The sequence below is a fragment of the Ixodes scapularis genome, unplaced genomic scaffold, assembly GCF_016920785.2.
Source record: "Ixodes scapularis isolate PalLabHiFi unplaced genomic scaffold, ASM1692078v2 PGA_scaffold44__24_contigs__length_19508400, whole genome shotgun sequence".
Lineage (NCBI taxonomy): Eukaryota > Metazoa > Arthropoda > Arachnida > Ixodida > Ixodidae > Ixodes > Ixodes scapularis.
Window position 1 is genome coordinate 2731468 of NW_024609873.1, and position 22735 is coordinate 2754202.

Sequence of the window (22735 nt, forward strand, 5' to 3'; positions counted from 1 at the left end):
TCCATAAAATGATTTCCTTTCAAGACTTTTCATACGGGTGAACAGAAAAAAGTCACACGGGGCGAGGTCCTGAGAATATGGGAGGTTGAGAAGCGGTGTCATGCCAGGACAGTGTCTGCTGAGGCATTGTTGTGATGGAACTATCATTCCCCCTTTCCCTCCTATCGGGGCATTTCTGCCTTACTGAGTTTCGCAAGTGTCGCAAAATTCTCCGGTAAAACACCTAGTTAACAGATTCACCAAGAGGAGCAAACTCTGAGTGATCAATGACCAAATATTTTTGTGTTCTTCTTCAGTTGAGGAGGTTAAAGGTCGCCCAGAACGAGGTTGCTCATCGATCAAAAAATCACCAGTCTTAAAGCGAGAAAACCACTTGCAATTTCTTATTAGCATCTTCCTTGTAAGCTCTCTGAAGCATTACAAGAGTTTCTGGCACAGTTTTACCTAAAGCAATAATTCACAGCCCCATGTTGTTCTTTCATATCAGACATCGAAAAAAAAAAAAGATTTTGAAGTGCTTGGAAAAAATATTTGCAGCAGACAATGCCAGTCGGCAAACTCGCTCGGACGAGGTGCTGCAAAGCGCTGCTAGCGGCGAAAGCTGGTACTACAAACAGCCCGCCTTTCAGAAATTCATTCCGGTTACTTTTGCATCCAACCTGGAACAAATCACTGCACCAAAAGCTTTCGATATATGCCATGTTTAAAAAAAAAGATGGCAACCAGTCAAAGAGGCTCAATAGACCTTATGAAAAATTGTTCGGTGATCTGACAACACTGAGAGCGTCGCCATTTTAATGTTGGCAAGCGTCGTCGGTACCAAAGCACGGTGGAGGCATCAGAGAGCCGTACGGGCAGTGTACGATAGCGCAGCAGCTGTTTTCCGCCTTCTGACCATGAAATGTGGACAAACAGTTTAAGCAACCTACCGCAACTGTCTGATGAAGCTCTAGGAGGCCTGTGCACGCTGGCAACAACCTCGTCGAAGCAGCGGAGCAAGTCCTTCGCCTTTGCTGTACAAGCTTACACACTGCAAGTTGTCGCCAGCGTGTGCACAGGCCTCCGAAAGTTTCATCAGACAGTTGCGGTAGGTTGTTTAAACTGTTCGTCCCCGTTCCATGGCCAGAAGGCGGAAAACACAGCTGCCGCGCCATCACACACTGCCCTCCACCGTGCTTCAGTACCGACAACGCTTGCTAACATTAAAACAGTGGCGCTCCCAGTGTTGTCAGACTACCAAGCAATTTCGCATAAGCTTAATTGAGATGAGGCAATTTTCTCTGTAACATCGAGCAACATCAGCCACAGTGTGTGCCCAAATAATGGCAGACTTCGATAATTGGTGCTGCAGCTACCATACTCCATTCACCTCTAAGCTGAGACTGTGGTGGAAGCTACGTCCTCGTTAGATTCGTCATACGCCTCTCTTTTGCCACATCATCACGCTCCCGGCCATACCCACGCGCAAAGAGTTGGGTCAGGTGATAAAAGCAGTGATGTGATTGGTCATAGCCATTTTGGAGCAGCTGTTTGAGCAGCCAAAAGTTCATTTTGGAGAAGCAAAAAGAGCTCTTGGAGCACAACCGCACACTTCATTTTCATTTATATCACTGCAAATGTGAGGAGAGATGGCAAATATTAGGAGAACAAACACCAGCTGTTTAGTTGCTTGTGGAAGCACCAGACACAGCAACAAGACAACGACTGATGAAGAACAGCACAAACGGCTGTGGACAATGATTTTAGGTACGAAATCCCACTGAAAAAATGTTAAAATACAATCATTTTGAGCACCTAGATTTATGTGTCCTTCAAGTTCTAAGGGGGGTTGCAACAAAACTGCAACTCTTAATTCAGAAAAAAAAAACCCATAAAAAATAAACCTACAAGAGTCCATATATACCTTCTTGCACCCCGTCTCGCTCTGGAGGAGTACCTTTCCCCTTAGTATGCAGGTGTGCTGCGGCGAAGCAAGACACGCAACATAGCGACGCCTAATTTGCAATTGTTGCTTCACTGCATTACACCACGCGGTGAGAAGCGCACTCAACAAAGCTAACTAACCCACCAGAACAGACCACGAACACGAGACTTGTTGTGAAACTTCTAAGCACTGTCAGTGCTTGGTGCGAAATCAAATCGAATAGTATGTTATTTGAGACGATTATCGAAAGTCCTGAAAACCCGCACGAGCCTACACTAACGATTCGCCCCGGCAGCGAGGCCTGCAGCTGTTATATTTTCAGTATTACTTAATTGAACTTAAGTTCTGGTGCAATGTTGGTGCAAATTCCTCACATTTTGATCACATGTAGCAAGTGTAGCAGAATAAGCACTTAGGCACAGTTTGGCACAATTGGCGCAGCAATCACATCACTGGGTGATAAGAGGGAGGCGGCTGATTGGTCCGGCAGGGTGAACATAATATAACTGGTGCACACTTTTGAAAAGGGTCTATTCAAGGGTAGCTGACAAGCTGTTGTTGGCTGCAATACAAATAGCAGAAGCGCATACTGCAATGTTCACTAGTCTCCTATGATTTTGATATAGCCTTTGTTCTTCTCATGGGCAACACTGGATCCCACCGCTGCCGGCATGTCGTGGTCGAGACAGGTTAACGACGACAACTGATTCATTGCATACAATACGTGGTCCTGTGGGTTGTCGGGCTGGTGGCATCCATTACATGGTGGGCCTTATCTGCTAACCCTCTTTCGCATCTTTTTGCTGGTGCTTGCCACATGAGGTGCTGTGCTCGGCGGTGGGCACTGGTGTTTCCCACTACAGTTCTAAATCACTATAAAAAAAACAAAACGAAAAAACAGGGTGACAAACCTGTAACAATGTAGCAAACAGATTTGTTTTAGGCTGGCTTCACACGAAAAATCTTTTTCAACATTTTGACATTGCAAGGCGAACAGAATTCTGAAAGTTTCACAATCTAAACCAACAAGCACGCCCCCAAAGGATTGAGGATCCATTCCACCGCCTGGCCATGGTCTGACGAGCAGCTGAAATCTCGTTACATCTTGAAGTAGCAATAGCTGCAATTCCAGTCTCCTGAGTTCACGAGCAGCAACCGCTGAAATAGCAACATGCTATTTCTGGTATGATCACTATCCAAAAATACAATTAGTTCATGCTGCATAGACCCAAACTTTCGGAGTGATCACTTGCAGCTATGTCTATGTCTTTTGCTGATGCACGTAGAACCATAAATTACAAAACTAGAAAAAATTAAAGCAATCAAATTTTGTTGTCAATTAACCTCCTGATCCTGCAGTGATAATGAAATTAAACTACAAGCATATACAGGTTCATTAAAAAAAATATGTTTAATATCTATCTTGAGTGAATTGTTATATTTTTATTGTGAATGTCCCATTCTTGCAAGCACATCTAATGCAGTTGTTGAAATGTGACAGAGACATCTTGGGACATTTGGGATACGAGTCACCTTACCACGGCCATTGCTAGCCTGGCTGTAAGCATGCCAGTTGACAGTGTCACCAAACGCTTCACCAGGAAAAATACATTTGTCTCCATTCATTTACGCCGGCGCACCCACACTGCCAAATGTTGCTCTCCTAACGGTGTAGACACCACGCATCTGAGAGTATGCATGAGGATCACACCGTCCACACTGTACAGCAGTCATGCTGCACCAAGGGAGAGGGCTGCCATGGGCACGCCGAGATACCGGGTTTGCCGAGACAGCAGAGGCAGCTGTCTCGACTAGTGCTCCAGGTGTCCACAACCATAGACGGGAACAGTCGTCTATTGTTGCCATCAACTGTCCCAATAGGCAGATCTCACTAAGCAATCCACGCATGCGTGATGCCGCTATAACTTTAGTTCACAGGAGGCAGTGCACGAGACAGCTCGTGTCGTCTCGTCACGTGCAAAGCTCCAGCAGATTCTCCCACATGCAGATTAAGTTTCTTTGATGCATTGTGGCAGCGACGGCTTAATGAAACTGGCTGGTGAGATTGGTCTATTCAAAGGCAAAAACCCTAAGGCTGCTGCACATCCAGTCGTTCCAACCATGCAAAGCCTCTTTGTGTCCAGGCCATTGGGTTCTCATGGGGTGAGATATTTTCATAGTAAAGTATCTGGTGTCGTCATGTCACACCCTGGTGGTTTTCAACACCCATGGGCTATATAATTCCTCTTCACTTTCAAAGAATTCTGTTACATCAGAAAGATGAGAGGTTGAAAACAGGGATGGAGAAGAACGTCAGAGGAAAGGAGTGGTGAAGCAAAGCGACTGACCGAATCGTCCTAGGCGAGCCAACGCAGGACACCTGTTTGTGCTGGGCGTGGGCTGGGGTGGTGTGTTGCCTAACGTGGGTGGCCTTTGAAGGAAACCTAGCCCGGGCTTGGCTCAACTGCCAAGACCCCAGTTTCATCAGACACGGGGACACCTAGCACAGCCAGGCTTGCAGGGGGTCTGAACCCATGCTGGGCTCGGGGCTCATGGTGATTGGTGACACCACTCACCGAACACCCACAAGCGCACAAGTCTCCTGTGGCAACGCAACCCTGTAAAAAGGCATTCAGTACATGAAGTAGATACTGATCAAGCCAAGCGAGAGATACACTTCAGCTGAAAAAAAAATTAAGGCTCAGCTCAGACATATGATAGATGCCCAAGTGCAGTTGTCTGTCAAAACCAATGTATTTTACATGCTTTAAGTGAACTAATAGTTATCATAGATAAACTCAAAGCTACAAAGCAAAATGTACCCAAAATACTGAAAGCTGAGCTAAAGTATGCACAGCTTTCTTAACCAAAATACCTAAGAATGCTTTTATTTCACTTGTCTTTCTAATTAAGTGACATCTCTTTTTCAGCTACAAATGGAATGTGCTCATTTGAAACCTATAACTCCATGCTAAATCTGGGTCATTCCTCCTCTGCAGTGTGCTGGCTTGCTCAAAATAAAATCAGGTGGCCTTATCTTGGTCTCAACAAAAAAAAATTGTCGAGGCTAGTGCTGCCTTAGCAAAGCTTTTTCTTGAAGCTTCCTTAGATAGACCGACTGAGTTACTTTCGAACAAACCAGCCAATAAATAGATTATGGACAGACAGAATCAAGATTACACATTCCACTGAAACGAGTAGCCAAGTGAAATCACCAATTAGCTGAATGCTCAGGCGGTTGTAACCTGCCAACTCAGTAGCCTTCAACAAAAGCTCTTTTCATTGCATCAGTAGGCAAAGTAGATGTGAAACACGTGCACAACAAAGACAGGCATTGTATGATGGTTCCCACATGAATCGTAGCTGGCGTCCTATGACACTGTGACATGGCACGTCCCGATGTCGCATTGTGGGGAGCTGGCCGACGCAAGCAGAAATTGCAACCTCATATTTTGGTAATTTCACTGCAGCGTCAGGTGTATGCAGTTTGAATGTTTTTGTGTTCTGCGAAGCTACTGCAAGCACCATGAGTGACAAGGAAGGTGTTGTGATATCACCATCTCAACTACAAACAAACAAAGCATTGCAACAACGACAATGATGCCGAGAAGCGGTGCTAAAATGCTGAAAGGTAGTGCATGCTTTGGTTTTGCTGCATAATCGGTTTTGTTTTAAAGTTCAGAAGGTGAAGAGGAATTGCAACAGTCAGGGTCCTCTGGGGTAACAACCGCTACGAAGTCACATAAGCACTGTGGAAGGTGTTAGCTGTGCCAGGGCTCACGTTTCATAATGACGCACTGTGCCTGTTGTCAGGCGCCCGTCACTATATACCTCAAGCAGTGCGAGAAAGATGTGCGTAGGTAAACAGTAACAGCCAGTCAAGCAGCACCAAAACAGGACCTGGAAGGATACATGGGCTCATCCAGCTTTGACACCAGAGAAGCCTGAGCCAAGCTGGGCTTTGAGTGGAACCTCAGCAGAATCCACGAAAGAAGACCAGACAAGCCTTCCCTTATGTACGTCACAAAAAGGTGCCTACCACACACTATTAAGTATATAGGAGGTCGAATTTGGGACGCAGTCTTCCCTCAAAATAAGCTTTAGTCACTTTCCATGATCCCGAGTGTTGCTTGGGGTCTCGTGAAATGACAGCCCCGGCAAGTTCTTGCCCACAGGTACCACGACAAATGCCAAAAACAGCACCAAGAATACAAGAACGCACGAGAGGCTTATTTGCATTCACATTTTCTGCCTTGTATAGGAAGGCGACACACCCTTGTAGTGATAGCTGGCAACTGGCAATTGAGCAGGCATTATCAGTATACAGGAGGCTATGCTCCATGACGCCTATCCCTATCCTGGGGCCCTATGTTGCGCTTTTTGGACTCCCACGGTGACTAGGGAGAGGGAAGTGACGTCAAACACGCAGCAAACGCAGATTGGATGTTGATTGGTGAGAGTTGCTGATGACGAATTTCCGCAGAAGAAAACAAAGAAAAAGTGAGCTTTGTTTTCTTCTGCGGAAATTCGTCATCAGCGACTTTCACCAATCCACACTTAATCTGTGCTTGCTGCGTTGTTGACGTCACTTCCTTGTTCCTAGCCGCCGTGGGAGTCCACAAAGTGCGACATAGGGCCCCAGGCAGGTCAGTCATGAAGAGCTTGGCACAAACCATCTTCTGGAACCCCGGTGTTGACAAAGACATTTAAGACCATGTAAGAAGGTGCGAAACATGTGCCCAGTCCTGTTAAATGCCCCTGGTGCAGGTTAGGGTCAGCTGATTGGATACCAAGCAACGATGAACATGGCTTATATTATGCCGTACAGCTGGAGAGTTACGTGATACTGATCGACACAAAGCAGATAGAAGCATCGGCCGAGACCACAGTGGAAGCCCAGTGCGACATCTTTGATCGATTTGGACAGCCAAGGACACTTGTGTTTGACGACAACAAACCCAGATTAATAGTACTGTTTTCAAGCAGTTTTTACAACAGTCATGTACATCACCCCACCACCCCTTTGTATCACCCGCAGTTCATCAGGTTATCCGAGCATGCAATATGTGGAGACAAGGGGGAATTTATGAGGTTCAACCTCACAGTTTTTGGCACCAGGCTTGCAAGCACTTCCCCGCTGTTGTTGAAGTTCCACTGCTGCAGAACCTCAGCAAAAGATAGGAAGTATTCTTCTTAACTGTTATTTGGCTACCACATCAGATCCTTGATTGATTTTTGTCTATATGCATTTGGACTCGTCCCCGCACATGGGAGGCAACCATCCTTTTGGTGTGGGACAGACTGTGTGGGCGCGCAGTTTAGGCCTATGGTGGATTCCTGAAATTGTCTGCTCACTTGATGGTATACGAATGACAACAGTAGGCACCTCAAGAGGACAGCACCAACACCAGGCAGATCAGCTCTGGACACAGCTTCCCCACAAGTGGGCCAGCCTACCTGTAGTAGTTTTTTGACGGAGAGGCAACAATGTTGGAGGTTCGGTGGTTCAATCATCAGGCTGCTCCTTGGCAGCAGGAGACATCCAAAAAGCGCTGGTAGAGCGGCCAGGTGATGGGGTACCCTGATGGGAGACGAGTAGTGGCGGGGTTCACAGTCAGCGCGAACCCTGCCAACGACAAAGCAGAGGTGATTGACTTTTAGGTTTAGATTTCATTAATTATAGAGCAGAACATCAGAACTGAAGAACAAGAATGGCAAAGAGGTGCAAGCTCGGACTCGAAATTGCACTCGTAATAGTGCAAATAGTGTCTGTGACAATGTAACAAACTAGTAAAAGCCAATTATTAGATTCTCCTTTCCTTAATTTTTTTTTAAACAAAACCCCAAGAAAAACATTAAGGGGGTACAGAATCAAAACTTGGAATATTTCCAGAACACTTCGAAATAAGTGAAATATGATCCACGATATCTGTAAATGATAATGGCACGCTTGTATTTTTAGCAGATGGCTATATTTTTTGTTCCAACCGACAGATTCTGGCGAGCGCTTCAAAAACAGCCATCGAGTCGGCACGCAAATCTCGGGATATTTACCCGTAACGTCACGCTCGCAACGTCACGGGCCCATACGAGGCCAAGGGTATAGTAATTACGATCGCCGTCACTAGGTGGCGCCAGCTTTATCGTCAGCGCGTTACAATTCTGACAAGTCAGAATGCCCGAGGTACGGTGTACTAGACCTGATACGTGCGCCAAGCGTCGCTCGCTCCCGCACGCCTCCATCGGACACGCCACACCGTGGTGTAGCTCCTGATGGGCCCGTGACGTGAGACATTCCAACAAAGCTCAGACCTCAACTACCAGGTGGTATTAGGACATTTTTTTATTTGTTTTAAAATTGCTTTTCTTGCATTTATAGACGAAAGACTGCTGTTTGTGAGCTGCTGTCATGAAGCAGACCATGTCTACACAAAGAAGTCGCTAAAATGTTGCTTCCGTACCTCATTAAAGCAGAACGAAAAACTACTGCTCTCTCATTCTTAATATTTTTTTTAACAGTAGCTATAGAAAGACTACAATAATAAAAATACCAGAACACAACACTTATCTTCTAATACACACAAGTGATCAATGAGAAATGATATTGGAAAAACTTCATATCCGAGGAAAGTTTGTCATAATTGAGATAGTCGCAATCAGAGAAAAATGTTGACTTAATGGCAGCTGTTGTGGTCACAGGCATTTATGATAAAAACGTTTTCTTAGAAGAAAAATCGAAAGAGAAACAATTAATTTCACAGCACTGCGATTCACCGAAAGCGCCCGTCTAGAACGGAGATGCTAGCTCGTCCGCGTACGGGCAGCCATCGATAAAGCTTCGTGTCGCATGCTGGTGCACGCTCGTTCTTCAGCATATGGTTTAGAGCGAAGAGGCCAATGAAGACAGCGGCCGTATTGTAAACACCAACTTCTTGGGAGGCCGGAGCTGGGTGGCCATCCTGCGCACTGACTATACTCCATTCATCCCTAAGCTGAAACTGTGGTGGAAGCTACGTCTTCAATGGACCAGTTATACATCCCTCTTTTGCCACGTGATCACACTCCCGCTCATATCCATAGACCGAGGACTGGGTCAGGTGATGAAAGGGAGGCGGCTGATTAGTTCGGCGGGCAAGCAGATCCCATTGCAGTCTCAGCTCAGAGCCGTGTTTAGAGAGTGTTTGGTCAGTGCTAGGCGCAAGCAGAGCCTGGGCATGCACCTGAAGCAGAAAGTGGGCTTGACATTCTCTCTTGACCAACCAGAAGCCTAAAAGAATCCCTAGCGGTAGTAGCGAGAAACTGTTTTAACCATAGGTATATGTTGGTGCATGGTTTTAATAAGCACGTAAGTGTGAAATGTAGTGACCCTTCAGGGTTTAAAATAGGGTGCACAGGATGTTACAATCATGATCATGCAGAAAGATGTAAGAAACAAATGTGCCGCTCAACTCTGTTTTGCTCGGGGAGAGTGTGACCACTCAGACGGTAGATTGCCGGCCTTCGGCGCACGGATTATGTCGATCATTCCGCCAGTCGCACTCTTTCACCATAATTTTGGATGACGTGATTGAAACATCACATGTACCACATTTTCAGTCACCGAGAGTTACTCCGACGCACTTATGAATTTTGTTTCTCGCAACCACCGCCAGGGTATTATTTCCGGCTCCTGATTGGCCACATTCGAATTTGTGAAGACGCCCTGGAACACGCCCAGCCTGCTTTCGGCCAATGGCACTTCCTCATTTGTCTCCTATACTTCCCAACGAATGGCCAAACTTTCTACATATATGGGTCTGTCTCAGCTTAAAGGGCAACTCCGCTTCTTTTCCAGTAGTGCAAAACTATACAGTTCTCTGTGTTATCATCTACAAAACCCCCATGGCAAATATTACGACGGAATTCCGCCTAGAAGTTCATTAAAATCGCTGTCAAAGTTTGACAAGCACGAATCCGCTGGTTTTGGATGAGACGTGCGGGCCAGACAACACTGCCCGGCTGCATTTCCGCTTCCTCCAAATTCCTTCTCCCGGCTTGTCCGCGACGTCATCAAGCATGTACAGCTTCTTTTTTTTCAATTTTGTTTTCTTTCCCGGGGAAAGCACGGCGCCAGCGCCGTGAAAGACGTGAGTGACGCGCTTGGCTGGCCCGGCGCTCGACTATTGATACTACTGATAAGCCGATCGCCTCGTTGAGCGCGGCTTGTGTTACATCCCATACTTTTGAATACCAAGTAAAAGGAGGAGAGGGAAGCTGCTTTTGTAAGAATTTTGAGTGACAGGTTAATCTTCTATAATCTTCTGGGAGGAGAATAGCGACGCCTGTGCTAATCCAGGAGGCACAAAGGAGGATCCTGATAAGAGGGGAGCTCCTTCTTCCCTTGTATATCACGTGGGTGTACATGTTTAGTGATGCTGAATATACAATGTTGTCCGGCTTTGCCACCGTTTCGGTTTCGGTTTGTAATCATGGCTAGAGTAAAATTACACGAAAAATATTTTATTTTTCGCGAAACAAAAGATTGGGGATTGTTTTTGAGTGCTTCAAAAAGCAAAATCGGCCATTATCTCAAAATTTTTGAAATTAAGCGGAGTTGCCCTTTAAGGGTGAACGGAGTATAGGGCAGCGTGTCTTAATGCAATGAAATTTCGTAAAGTCCAAAACCGGGTACAGCAGAGCGACCGGCCAAGGGGAAAAGATCAGACGGTTTGAAAGGCGTGTCTTGCAAGGCAGACTGGTAAACTGAACAATCACGGGCGTTGGAACACTGTGAAGAACATCAGGGGCTTATTTACTGTCCTAAAAGAACTGAAGGAACACAAGTGTTGGAACACTGCAAAGAACCTCGAAAGCCTTTAAAAAAAATGAAAAAAACTGAACGAGCACGAGCGCAAGAACGTTGTGAAAAACCGCGGGGGCTCTTTTTGTGCCCAGAAAAGAGTTAAACAGTCGAAAAAACGGGACGGGCCGACAGGCTCGGCCAACGCACCAAAATATAGCGGTAGCTGACGCGCCGAAATATAGTGGTAGCTGACGCACCAAAATGTAGTGATCCTCTGGTGGAGAGGCGACGATGATGGGGGTTCGACGATCCGGCTGTTACTTGGCAGCAGGAGACATCCAGGAAGGGCCGGTAGAGCGGCAGCGCTATGGGGTGTCCTGATGGGTGACGAGGCAGAGGCGATTGACCTTTAGATTTAGGTTTAATAAATCATAGAGCAGAACATCAAACCAGAAGAACGCAAACGGTGAAAGAGGCGAAAGTTCGGGCTCGCGCTGGCGCTTGTAAAAGCACAAATAGCGCTCGTGACGACACAACAATCTAGTAAAAGCCAATTACTACGCTGCCACTGAATCTCAACCTGCTACTGAGTTGGAAAGTTCGCGCACTACGTACGTACAGCCAGGAGATACAACCACGACGGGTACAGCTCAGACATTCAACCAGTCCGAGATTGATGAAAACAGTACGGGCGACACAGTCACATACCTCTGAGCATGTTTACCCTGCCGATCCTCGGTCCCAGTGTTCAATGGTTCAACACGATCAGATATACAACTAATCATTTTTTTAAAATATTCTTTGCAATAAAATAGGTCAGAAAGATATCCTCACCTCAGTTCAGCAAACACCCACGCCGCTTGTTGTTGTTATGGTGCCACAGCTACACGCTACACCCCACCACGGTCCACGGCTGTCGGGACCAGTGTTGCTGCGCGCGCTGACAAAATGTTTATTCCACCAATTTACGCGAATTGCACAACATATGTGATCTTGGCGGATCTTAGAAGATCACGAAAGCTAAGGAAGCATATCATTTATAGTCTTCCAGTAGTTATCCAAGTTACTAATATTATTTACGACTGCCTGCACGTGAATATCGGATTCGAAAGTGAATACCACCCTGTCGTCACCTGCAGAAAGGCGGTCATTCCACAGCGGTTTGGGGTCGTAACTCGCCTTTTGGGGTAGTCAAAGCCTCCAAAGCGCCATTTGACCACCCAGGGTAGTCATTTTTTCTTAGAGTGTACCATGAAAGGAAATTCGTAACCTGACTGCGCCGGCAGCAGGCAGTACGGACCCGATGCTACTTGCAATTTCACGTTTGCTGACCGAAGATGTATCTTTCTCTTGTTGCATTCCGCAAATACAGCATCCCCAATAAGCGATATGTTTGCTCCAGCATCTAAAAGAGCGGCTACTGGTATACCTAGTACCTTCACAGTCATACGAGGTTCAAGAGACTTGGGTGTAGATTCGATTCTACTCACAGCTGGGATAAGCACTGTCGGTTCCTCGTTTAGTGAGGTTGTTCCTACCCCCGTCGGCTGGTGCAAGTCCATTAGCGGCCGGCCATCCAGAGCGACCATCCTTGGTGTTGAGAACTTCAAAGCGGCTCTGATGCTGGGGATCGGGCCGGCCTTTGGCTGAAAGGGAATCGTATTAGGGTCCAGCTCAAATGCAGTTGCTTCGGGTAGCGTAGGACCGGGAACAGCGGAAGCTGTTCGCCCGGGGATCAGTGCAAAGGCAGACGCGCCGGGAGTCTCATGACCGAGAATGTTGTTAGCTGGCCGCCCGGGTGTCACTGCAACAGCAGGCACGCCGGGAGTCTCAAGACCGCGAACGGTGTGAGCTGGGCGCCCGGGTGTCGGTGTGAAAGTCGACACGACGGGAGTCTCATGACGGGGAGTGTTGTGAGCTGGCCGCCCGGGTGTCACTGCAACAGCAGGCACGCCGGGAGTCTCAAGACCGCGAACGGTGTGAGCTGGGCGCTCGGGTGTCGGTGTGAAAGCCGACACGACGGGAGTCTCATGACGGGGAGTGTTGTGAGCTGGCCGCCCGGGTGTCACTGCAACAGCAGGCACGCCGGGAGTCTCAAGACCGCGAACGGTGTGAGCTGGGCGCCCGGGTGTCGGTGTGAAAGCCGACACGACGGGAGTCTCATGACGGGGAGTGTTGTGAGCTGGCCGCCCGGGTGTCACTGCAACAGCAGGCACGCCGGGAGTCTCAAGACCGCGAACGGTGTGAGCTGGGCGCCCGGGTGTCGGTGTGAAAGCCGACACGACGGGAGTCTCATGACGGGGAGTGTTGTGAGCTGGCCGCCCGGGTGTCACTGCAACAGCAGGCACGCCGGGAGTCTCAAGACCGCGAACGGTGTGAGCTGGGCGCTCGGGTGTCGGTGTGAAAGCCGACACGACGGGAGTCTCATGACAGGGAGTGTTGTGAGCTGGCCGCCCGGGTGTCACTGCAACAGCAGGCACGCCGGGAGTCTCAAGACCGCGAACGGTGTGAGCTGGGCGCTCGGGTGTCGGTGTGAAAGCCGACACGACGGGAGTCTCATGACGGGGAGTGTTGTGAGCTGGCCGCCCGGGTGTCACTGCAACAGCAGGCACGCCGGGAGTCTCAAGACCGCGAACGGTGTGAGCTGGGCGCCCGGGTGTCGGTGTGAAAGCCGACACGACGGGAGTCTCATGACGGGGAGTGTTGTGAGCTGGCCGCCCGGGTGTCACTGCAACAGCAGGCACGCCGGGAGTCTCAAGACCGGGAACGGTGTGAGCTGGGCGCCCGGGTGTCGGTGTGAAAGCCGACACGACGGGAGTCTCATGACGGGGAGTGTTGTGAGCTGGCCGCCCGGGTGTCACTGCAACAGCAGGCACGCCGGGAGTCTCAAGACCGCGAACGGTGTGAGCTGGGCGCTCGGGTGTCGGTGTGAAAGCCGACACGCCGGGAGTCTCACGACGAAGAGTGTTATGAGCTAGCCGCCCGGGTGTCTGTGCGAAAGCGGACACGCCGGGAGTCTCAAGACCGCGAACGGTGTGAGCTGGGCGCCCGGGTGTCGGTGTGAAAGCCGACACGCCGGGAGTCTCACGAGGAAGAGTGAAAGTGTTATGAGCTGGCCGCCCGGTTGTCAATGCGAGAGCAGACACGCCGGGAGTCTCAAGACCGCGATCGGTGTGAGCTGGGCGCCCGGGTGTCGGTGTGAAAGCCGACACGCCGGGAGTCTCACGAGGAAGAGTGAAAGTGTTATGAGCTGGCCGCCCGGTTGTCAATGCGAGAGCAGACACGCCGGGAGTCTCAAGACCGCGAACGGTGTGAGCTGGGCGCCCGGGTGTCGACGCGGAAGGCGACACGCCGGGAGTCTCATGACGGAAAGTGTTGTGAGCTGGCCTCCCGGTTGTCGATGCGAGAGCAGACACGCCGGGAGTCTCAAGACCGCGAACGGTGTGAGCTGGGCGCCCGGGTGTCCATGCAAAATCGGACACGCCGGGAGTCTCATGACGGAAAGGGTTGTGAGCTGGCCGCCCGGTTGTCGATGCGCGAGCAGACACGCCGGGAGTCTCAACACCGCGAACGGTGCGAGCTGAGCGCCCGGGTGTCCATGCAAAATCGGACACACCGGGAGTCTCACAACGGAGAGTGTTATCAGGAAGAAAAAGTGGTGGAGGGCCACCGAGGGTCGATAGAAAAGAGTCTGTCCCCGGAGCCCGTGCGAGCCTCCGGGAGGCCCGAAGGCGGCTGAGGCGGCTCGATCTCGTGGATTGTGTTTTCGACGCGGCCGGCGGAGAGTAGAAATTTCTTACCACCGCCGGCCGTAGCCGTTTCCCTGTGTCTGAGGCGGCCGCTGCCGTTCGCTGCAGTCCCGGTGTATGTGTCCTGGCTGGTCGCATCGAAAACAACGGGGCGTGACCCGCCCGTCGGCTTCGTGCGGTGTCCCGCTCTCTTTTGCCTCTCCCATGCTCCGCGTTACCGGTCCAGAGGACAAGAACTCATCTTGACCAATGGAGGGGCTGTAGCGTTGTGAATGCGTGCCTTCGTAACCGCTGCACCTCCGTGATTCGTATGCACGAGGATCTAGGGTTCGTGATTCGTATGCACAAGGATCTGGGGTTCGGGGGACAGGCGCCTGATTGGAATCGTCTTGTTCTCTCTCGACTCTATGTGCACGTGCATTTCCAGACCACGCAAATGATGGTTCCAGAGTCATGTTCTGCGGTGGAGGGGGTCGGTATCTTAGTTCCGCGAGGACGTCGGCCTGGATGGTGATCGAGTCCCGTGCCATCTCGTCTAAATTCGTAAAGGTACGTCCCCTGAGATGGGGATGGAAACGCGGGTGGCTTTGGCGGATGGCGAGTTGTACTTTCTCCGCGTCCGGTGCCGCGGCGTCGGCGATATCGTACAGGCCCTGGAGAGCCCTTGCAAACTCAATAAGTGACTCTTCCGGGTGCTGTGTGCGCGCGCGCAGCTCGTCCTTAATCCGCACTCTGTAATCCGGAGGCAGGAACTCCGTCCTAAATCGTGCCTCAAAACCTGACATACTTGTGAATTTAGTTTGTTTTTGCCTCTACAGTGCTGCACTGTCTGTCGGTGGAACCGGCAAAAGGCGGGTGAGGATGGTTTCGTCGTCAATTCCCGACGCAGCTTGGTAGTCCCGCAGTTCCGAGACGAACATCGCGACTGGCTTTCTATCTGCGTACCCCGAAAAAACCGGAACGCTAAGCGAGAGTCTTAGGAAGTCCCTGGGGGGCGTACTTCCAGCAGGAGTGGGTCTTGAGCGCATCATCTGCTCTCGTTGTATGTTAAGAAGCATGGTCATGGCCACTCTTAGTTCTGCTAGACCACACTCTAATGATGCGCTTACCGGGACTGAGACTGCAGGCTTAGCGTCTGGTTTTATGTCGCTGGCGGCGTTATCCGCGAGTGCACCGAGCGTCAAAAAGGTCGTCCTCACTCACGTTCCTGTCGGCGTCCTCTGTAGACGGCATCGTGTTGTAGTGGAGACTTCCGCAGGTCGATGAACTTAGGCTTGCGAAGAAACGCCCCCTCAACTGTGGGCAAACTCGGGAACGCAAAATTGACTATGTAAAACGTAAGAACAAACCCAGTTTGCTGCCATCCTCCCAGACGAGCAGCATATCAAGTCTGGGCGCCAGTGTGGGATTTTGCTTGCTGCTACCCGTCTCGGAGAATGACACAGCACACCGGTTCAACAACACGTAAACATTTTATGAGCGCTGTCGCCTGCGCCGCGATCCCAACAGCCCCCGCGCATCCGCTGCGACGGCCTTTTATCAGCGGCGGAGCGCCACTCGCGTGGCCAGTTGCCCTTGGCCCCCTCGTGGTCAAGATGACCACTTATGATTGTCGGAGGGGCAGCCTGGGCCAACCGCTTGGAATCGCCAGGTTGCCCACAAGTCCAAGTGCGCAAAGTTCGAAGTCCGGTTTTAATGTTCCGCCACAGTTTCCGTTTCAAATAACGTTTTCACGAAATCAGGTTTAGAAAAGTTCGGGTGGTGATATTTAGACTGCGCGAAGTTGGTCAGGCAATTAAATGAGACGACGAGTGCCCCGGATGTGCTGGAATATTTGCCAGTGCAGTGACGTGTAACAATAGATCAGTAATTGTGACCGCCAGCCCGGGGTGGCCATTAACGTGCATTACGAATTAGTGGTCCTACGAACGCACTGTTTAACGATACTCATCCACTTCAAAACGGCCAGGGGCAGACAGGTGGTTGAGGTTCAGAAAACCCTCGAAGTGACCTGGCAAACTGCCCCCCTACCCCCTTGCACGCTGGTCCGATGGAACGCCGCCCGAGTGACGCTGGCATATAGTAAGTTTAGTTTGTACATGATGCAAAATCCTGAGACTGGGAATTAAATTTGAAAGAAAAAGTGTAAGAAGACAGAAAAAAAGGGACAGGACGTCTCAAACTCAACTCAGCTGAAAACTTAGCTCAAGACAACGTCTCAAACTCAACTCAGCTGAGTTTGAGACGTTGTTCTGTCTCCTTTTTTTCTTTCTTCTTCCACTATTTCTCGCGAATTTCATTCCCAGTCTCGGGATTTTGCATCATGATCAACATACACCAGCTCGCCTGCACACTGACAATTTTTTTTGTATGTAATTGCTTTGGATGTTTATTTTCTGGGGCGGAAGAAACACCGAGCAAAAAAGTGAAAGCCGTTTACAACTGAAGTGGCGAAGCGGGCGAGTTGGTTCATAATATAAAATTTAAAAAGCGCTAACAAAGACGAGGACAAAAAGGAAAACGAACAGGACGGTGCGTAAATGAGAGGATGCGCGAGCATGACCTCGCTTTGCGCTCAACACCTGGAGGACACTTGCCTCTTCATTGCAGGGACTGTCTGAGCCAGCCCAACTTTCAAAATACCACGATCGTGGGGAGGGCTCGTGAAAAAGCTGCGAGGGAAGTGCTTGAAGCGCATGCTATAAAGAAGGAGGGCACTGAAGGCTGCGTCAGCCAGCCGTCAATTTTTCTGCACCAAAAAGAGAGTGATTTTATTGACACGCGGTGATGACTGACGCCACTGAATGATTCAGTGTATTTTTGTCGGAGGTTGTTTGCTTTAGCTGTTTTTAAATAAATGTTCAGTTGAGAGTAAGCGCTCGTCCTCTTCGCCTTCCTTTTTGTCCTCGTCTTTGTTAGCGCTTTTAAATTTTATATCGTTTACAACTCCCTGTAACGCCGAATCAGATCGCAGCTCTTGAGGAGGAGGAGGGTAGGGTACTGGGGGGGTGGGTCAAGTGACCTCGGTGGGGGGGTCACGTGACGTCGGGGGGTTACGTGACCTGGGGGTCACGTGACGATGACGATGCTGATGACGTCATTAGTGACGTCACTGATGACGTTATCAGTGACGATGACGATGCGGATACCGATGACGTCATCAGTGGCGTCACCGATGACGTCATCAGTGATGATGACGATGACGATGCGTATGCCGGTGACGTCATCAATTATGTTGACGATGCGGATGCCGGTGACGTCATCAATGATATTGACGATGCGGATGCCGGTGACGTCATCAGTGACGTCACTGATGACGTCATCAGTGATAATGACGATGACGATGCCGGTGACGTCATCAATGATGACGTCATCGGGGGTCACGTGACCTCAAGGGAGTCACGTGACCTCGAGGGGTCACGCGACCTCGGATGAAGGGGAGGGGGTCACGTGACCCCCTCTCCCCCCCGAGGTCACCTGACGTTTCCGGCTCGCGCGGTGCATTATGGGACATTTCCCATAATGCACCGTGCGGTTACGCCGACGGCGACGGCGACGCCGCTCAAGCCGGAAACGGGCCCCTAAGAGCTGCTCTTTTAAAGCACAGAAGCTGACGTAACTTGAGGTCGAGGAGCGTTCTAGCATACCGGTGGCCTCGGAAGAGGAAAAACGGGGGGGGGGGGGGGGGGGGGGGCTCCGGTCTCTCCCCCCCCCCTCCCAGATATTTCTGATAAGGAAAGCAATACGGGGAAAGAGGGAATGGTCGAGCTTATTTTAATCTTATATTATTTATGCATATATATAGCTACTGTCGCTTTTCACTGCATAAAAGATCGCGCATATAGTCATTATTAAGGCCGGTTCTCACATGCAGCGAAGCGCTGATGTAACGCTGCTCACGTGCCGTCAGGTACGTATCGTATGCCATGAGCAACAGTTTTGACGGTGCGATACAAAGCTGGTGAACGCTCCCGTCAGCACGTGCTTAGCACGACGTCAGCGCTATGCTTGTAGCGCTCCGCTGTATGTGCGAACACGCCTTTAGAAACTCGTTGTCAGGAGGCACGACTCGTCACATGCTCGGTGGCTCGAAAGTTCAAAGCTATGTCTTTTCGACCTAAATAACTGTGCCATTGGTAAAAAATATTCAATAATTAAACATAACAATCAATGGAAAAATAAAAAGCTGGAGAAAAAAAACTTTCAAGAACCCGCCGGAAGTGTTGTATTCTTGCATATTCAGAGGCCCAGAACTATGAAACAAGTTTCCCCTATCAAAGTGTGTACAGGCCAAAAGAAACACGTCCCAAGAACGTAAAATGCGAAAAAAAAATTATTACATGCTGAACTTGAACATTTTTAGAAATCTTCCCCCATGAGTTAATTTATTTCTCAACGTGAAAAAAAACATTAAATACATTATTTTGTATTCTGCAGATGGTAAGGATATGTACTGTTTCTGGTGTTAATTTAAATGCGATACCCCAAACAATGTAGGCGAAAACAAAATACCAAGTTTAGGGCATAATTGTCCGTAGGTACATGTTTGTATATTTATTCGAAAGTCGTTTTGAACAACAATAATCATACCTTAAGACGACGCTTACCTAGGCTATACATAGATCATTCTTAAAATGTTTAACATCCCTACCATAAATAGCTTCGGCTATAGCGCGCTTCAAATATGGCACAAACGACAATTGTCAAAAACCCGCCGTCCTTCCTCGCTCCTTCGGGAATCGATTTTTCTAAAACCAAGCATGCCAGACGATTGAAATAAACGGCATTGTCTTTCGCGAGGAATGCGGCACCCCATGTAAAATTGCGAGAAAAAAAATTACGAATGTACCTCACTGTCTGAATCCAAATGAAACCACCCGCCGGCCTTTCGAAGTTCGACGGACTTCGAACTTTTACCCTAAAAGTTCGAAGTTCGTCGAACTTTTGACTTTTCAGGAAAAGAAAGTTCGACAATTTTCGAATTTTTTAGATTAAAAAGTTTCAAATTTCGAAAATTATCGAATTTCTTAGCGTAGGATGTTCAAAAGTTCGAACAGCTTCGAACTTTTAAGTGCAAGAAGTTTCAAAGTTCGAAAATCATCGATTTTTCAGTCTATCAAATTCGAAAGTTCGACAAGCATCAAATTTTGCAGCGTAATAAGGTCGAAAATTCGAAAGCGTCGAACTTCTTAGTTTAATAAGTTCGAAAGTTCGAATTCCGTCGAATTTCTCGATGTGGAAAGTTCGAAAATTCTAAATCTTTCGAATCTTTCGAACCGCTTGATTCGATCATCGAAACTATGAATCGAAAAAAGTTCGCGGCATCCCTAACCTTAAGTCATCTCAAACCTGCAATGTAATTGAACTGCAAAGCTTCATTTCAAGATGGGTATGACTTGACCCATTTTAAAACACCAACATGGCTGTACTATGATATTGTGTACCACGCTATAGACCTTTTCACCCCCCGTCTCATGGGCGCTGCCATCTTGGAATCGCGTGACGCGGCCGTCATAGGGTGGCTTCAAATCGTCGCTCCTTTCTCCCCTCCGCGCCTTGGCGAAGGCGTTGTATTGTGTTTCTTTTTCGTCGCGTTTTACCCCGATTTTTTTTTCTTGCTTTGTGAAGTGCCGTCTGATATTTTTTTTTACTACCAAACTGCATGCCATCATTATGTGCACAACTTTCTACACTTTATTGTATAACAGGTTATGACCATTTGCACCGTCGACGAACCGGACACGTGTGAAGAAAAAAAACAGCGTTCGCACATGCGCACATTTATATGTAGATGTCTCTTAGACGGACGAAGGTTGAGAAGCCACTTATTTCGGACAGCGGACATTTGCTTAAGTGATAGTGGCGTAGTGTTGGTGTCGCATTAAGAAGCGCAAAGTATATTTATGATCACACATTTATGATTTTAAAGAATGCAAATTAATAGCCCATTCGTCTGGATCCGCATAGCACCGGTGAAGTGAGGTTCGTGGTACAGGAAATACTAGAGGGAAGAGGGAAGTTTCCTTCTCTCCCCCTGCCAGCCTATCGTGTATTAAAGTGGAAAGAGTTTACTGCACTGCACGGGTGAGTTGTGCCCCAGACGAATAGCCCAATAGTCAATGCAAGTAGTCACTATGTGTGTTTCTTGAAAGCATCGTGCTCTGCCTTCATAAGACATCCAAAACAATTGCTTTTGATTATATGGGGGAATCATTTTTGCCGTATAAACATTCGCTTGATCTGTTTATTTATGAATTTAAGGAAACTTTATATTGTGCTCGGTCTCATGTCTGTAGCCATTATATTTTCGCAAGGTAACCATTTCGACTAATTTATTTAAACACACAGGGTTGGCAGACACACAGGGTGAAAGAAACGTGTCAAAGACAGCTTGGACAAATGTGCATGAGGCACTTAATATGTGGCGTCGAAAAGAAGCCGTCAGCACTGAAATCTCTCAAATGCAGCGTTGTTGGTTCCTGGTTTTACTTTCGACTCCGCTGAAAGTTAGAAGCATGTGTGTTCACGCAAATAGATCTGTCTACAGAAAATCCGTGAAGTGGTGCTCGGCATTTGACTTGAGCCAAGCTTGCCGGAGGTGAATTCTATTTCGCCATTTAATTTTATTTCGCAAATTATATGAAAGACAGACGTCAGACTTCAATTAACGGGTGTACGGTCAGTGCGCAGGGCTGTGGAAGTTTATACATTATGGTTTTAACCCGAGACTGGGGCAAAAGAAAGGACATTTTTTTTACGATGAAAGGGAAAGTAACAGGGGCAGACAGATGCTGTTGTACTGTTATTTCTCTTCCACAGTAAATTAAATTGCTCATTCTGAATAGGTGGGAACAGCGCAGGAAAAACCGACGAAGGACGAGTAGAAGAAGTGCACAAACACAGCGCTGACTAACAACTGAATGTTTATTTTCAAGCGAACCAGAAAGTAAACACTGGGTGTGGAGAGGAAAAAACACAGAAGCCAATAAAAAGGAGGGAACCCGATAAAACAAGACACTACCACGCCATATCACTTTCACACACGTCTGCCACAGTTCTTGATAAAAAACACTTCGTCAGCCCCCAAGTTAACTGACGGAGCACTGACGCATACTTCCTACCCCCTTGATAAAATATAAAAGGCCTCATCAATCTCCCGGGCAGTCTTGTTTTTGTTGCGCGCCAAGATCGTCAACTCATTGAACAGGGGAACGCAGCCGCACCTACTACAATGTACCGCAAGGTGGCCAGAGGGTGAGGAACGGAGAGCAAGGGAATGCTCCCTCGCCCTCACGTTCACACACCTCCCTTTCTGTCCAATGTAAACCCGACCACATGTGAAGGGGATCTGGTATACAACCCCTACTGCGCATGAGACAAACGGATCGCGGTGGTTAACATCACAGTGGTCATCCCTGTTCAACCCTCGGTTAACGGCGGAGCATAGTCGAGATAACTTCCGGGGCGCCGAAAACACCACAGGCACCTTATACTTGTTGGCCACGCGCTTGACTTGATGTGAGAGGGCGTGAATGTAGGGCACCACCACTGGTCTGGTTGTCGGTTTTTGCCTCGCCTTAGGACTGGTTCTACCTCCGAACACCTTAACAAGGGACTCAGCCACTCCCACAATCATCGCCACCGGGTATCCCGCAGAGGTCAGCCTAGACACCTGTGAAAGCAGGCTGTCCTCACACCTATGGTGGCATGACTTGAGCAAAGGGGCGCGCATACCCGACGTAGTGATCGCACGCTTCACAAGCTTTGAGTGCGCGGAGCCGTATGGCAAAAGCCTCTTCTTAGAGCGTGGCTCATAGGCCCAACAGGTGTGTGACGGCTGAAGAGTGAGCCTCAGGTCCAAAAACTGCAACCCCTCTCCCGTAGGTGTCTCGTACTTAAACGATAACCCGGAGGAGCATTCCTTAAAGGAAGCCAAGACTTCCACACACACACTATCCCGGTTGGGGGCCCAGGCTATCTTTAAACACAACAAGGTAGTCGTCAACATACCGAAAAACTCTCAAAAACCCGACAATCCAACGACTCCGCTATGGCTCTATCACACCTCGCCAGATATAAATCACTAAGGATAGGCGCCACACTCGACCCAATACAAATCCCACTCTTTTGCAGGAAAATTTTGCCTTCAAACGTGTGTGTGGAAGTCTTGGCTTCCTTTAAGGAATGCTCCCCCGGGTTATCGTTTAAGTACGAGACACCTACGGGAGAGGGGTTGCAGTTTTTGGACCTGAGGCTCACTCTTCAGCCGTCACACACCTG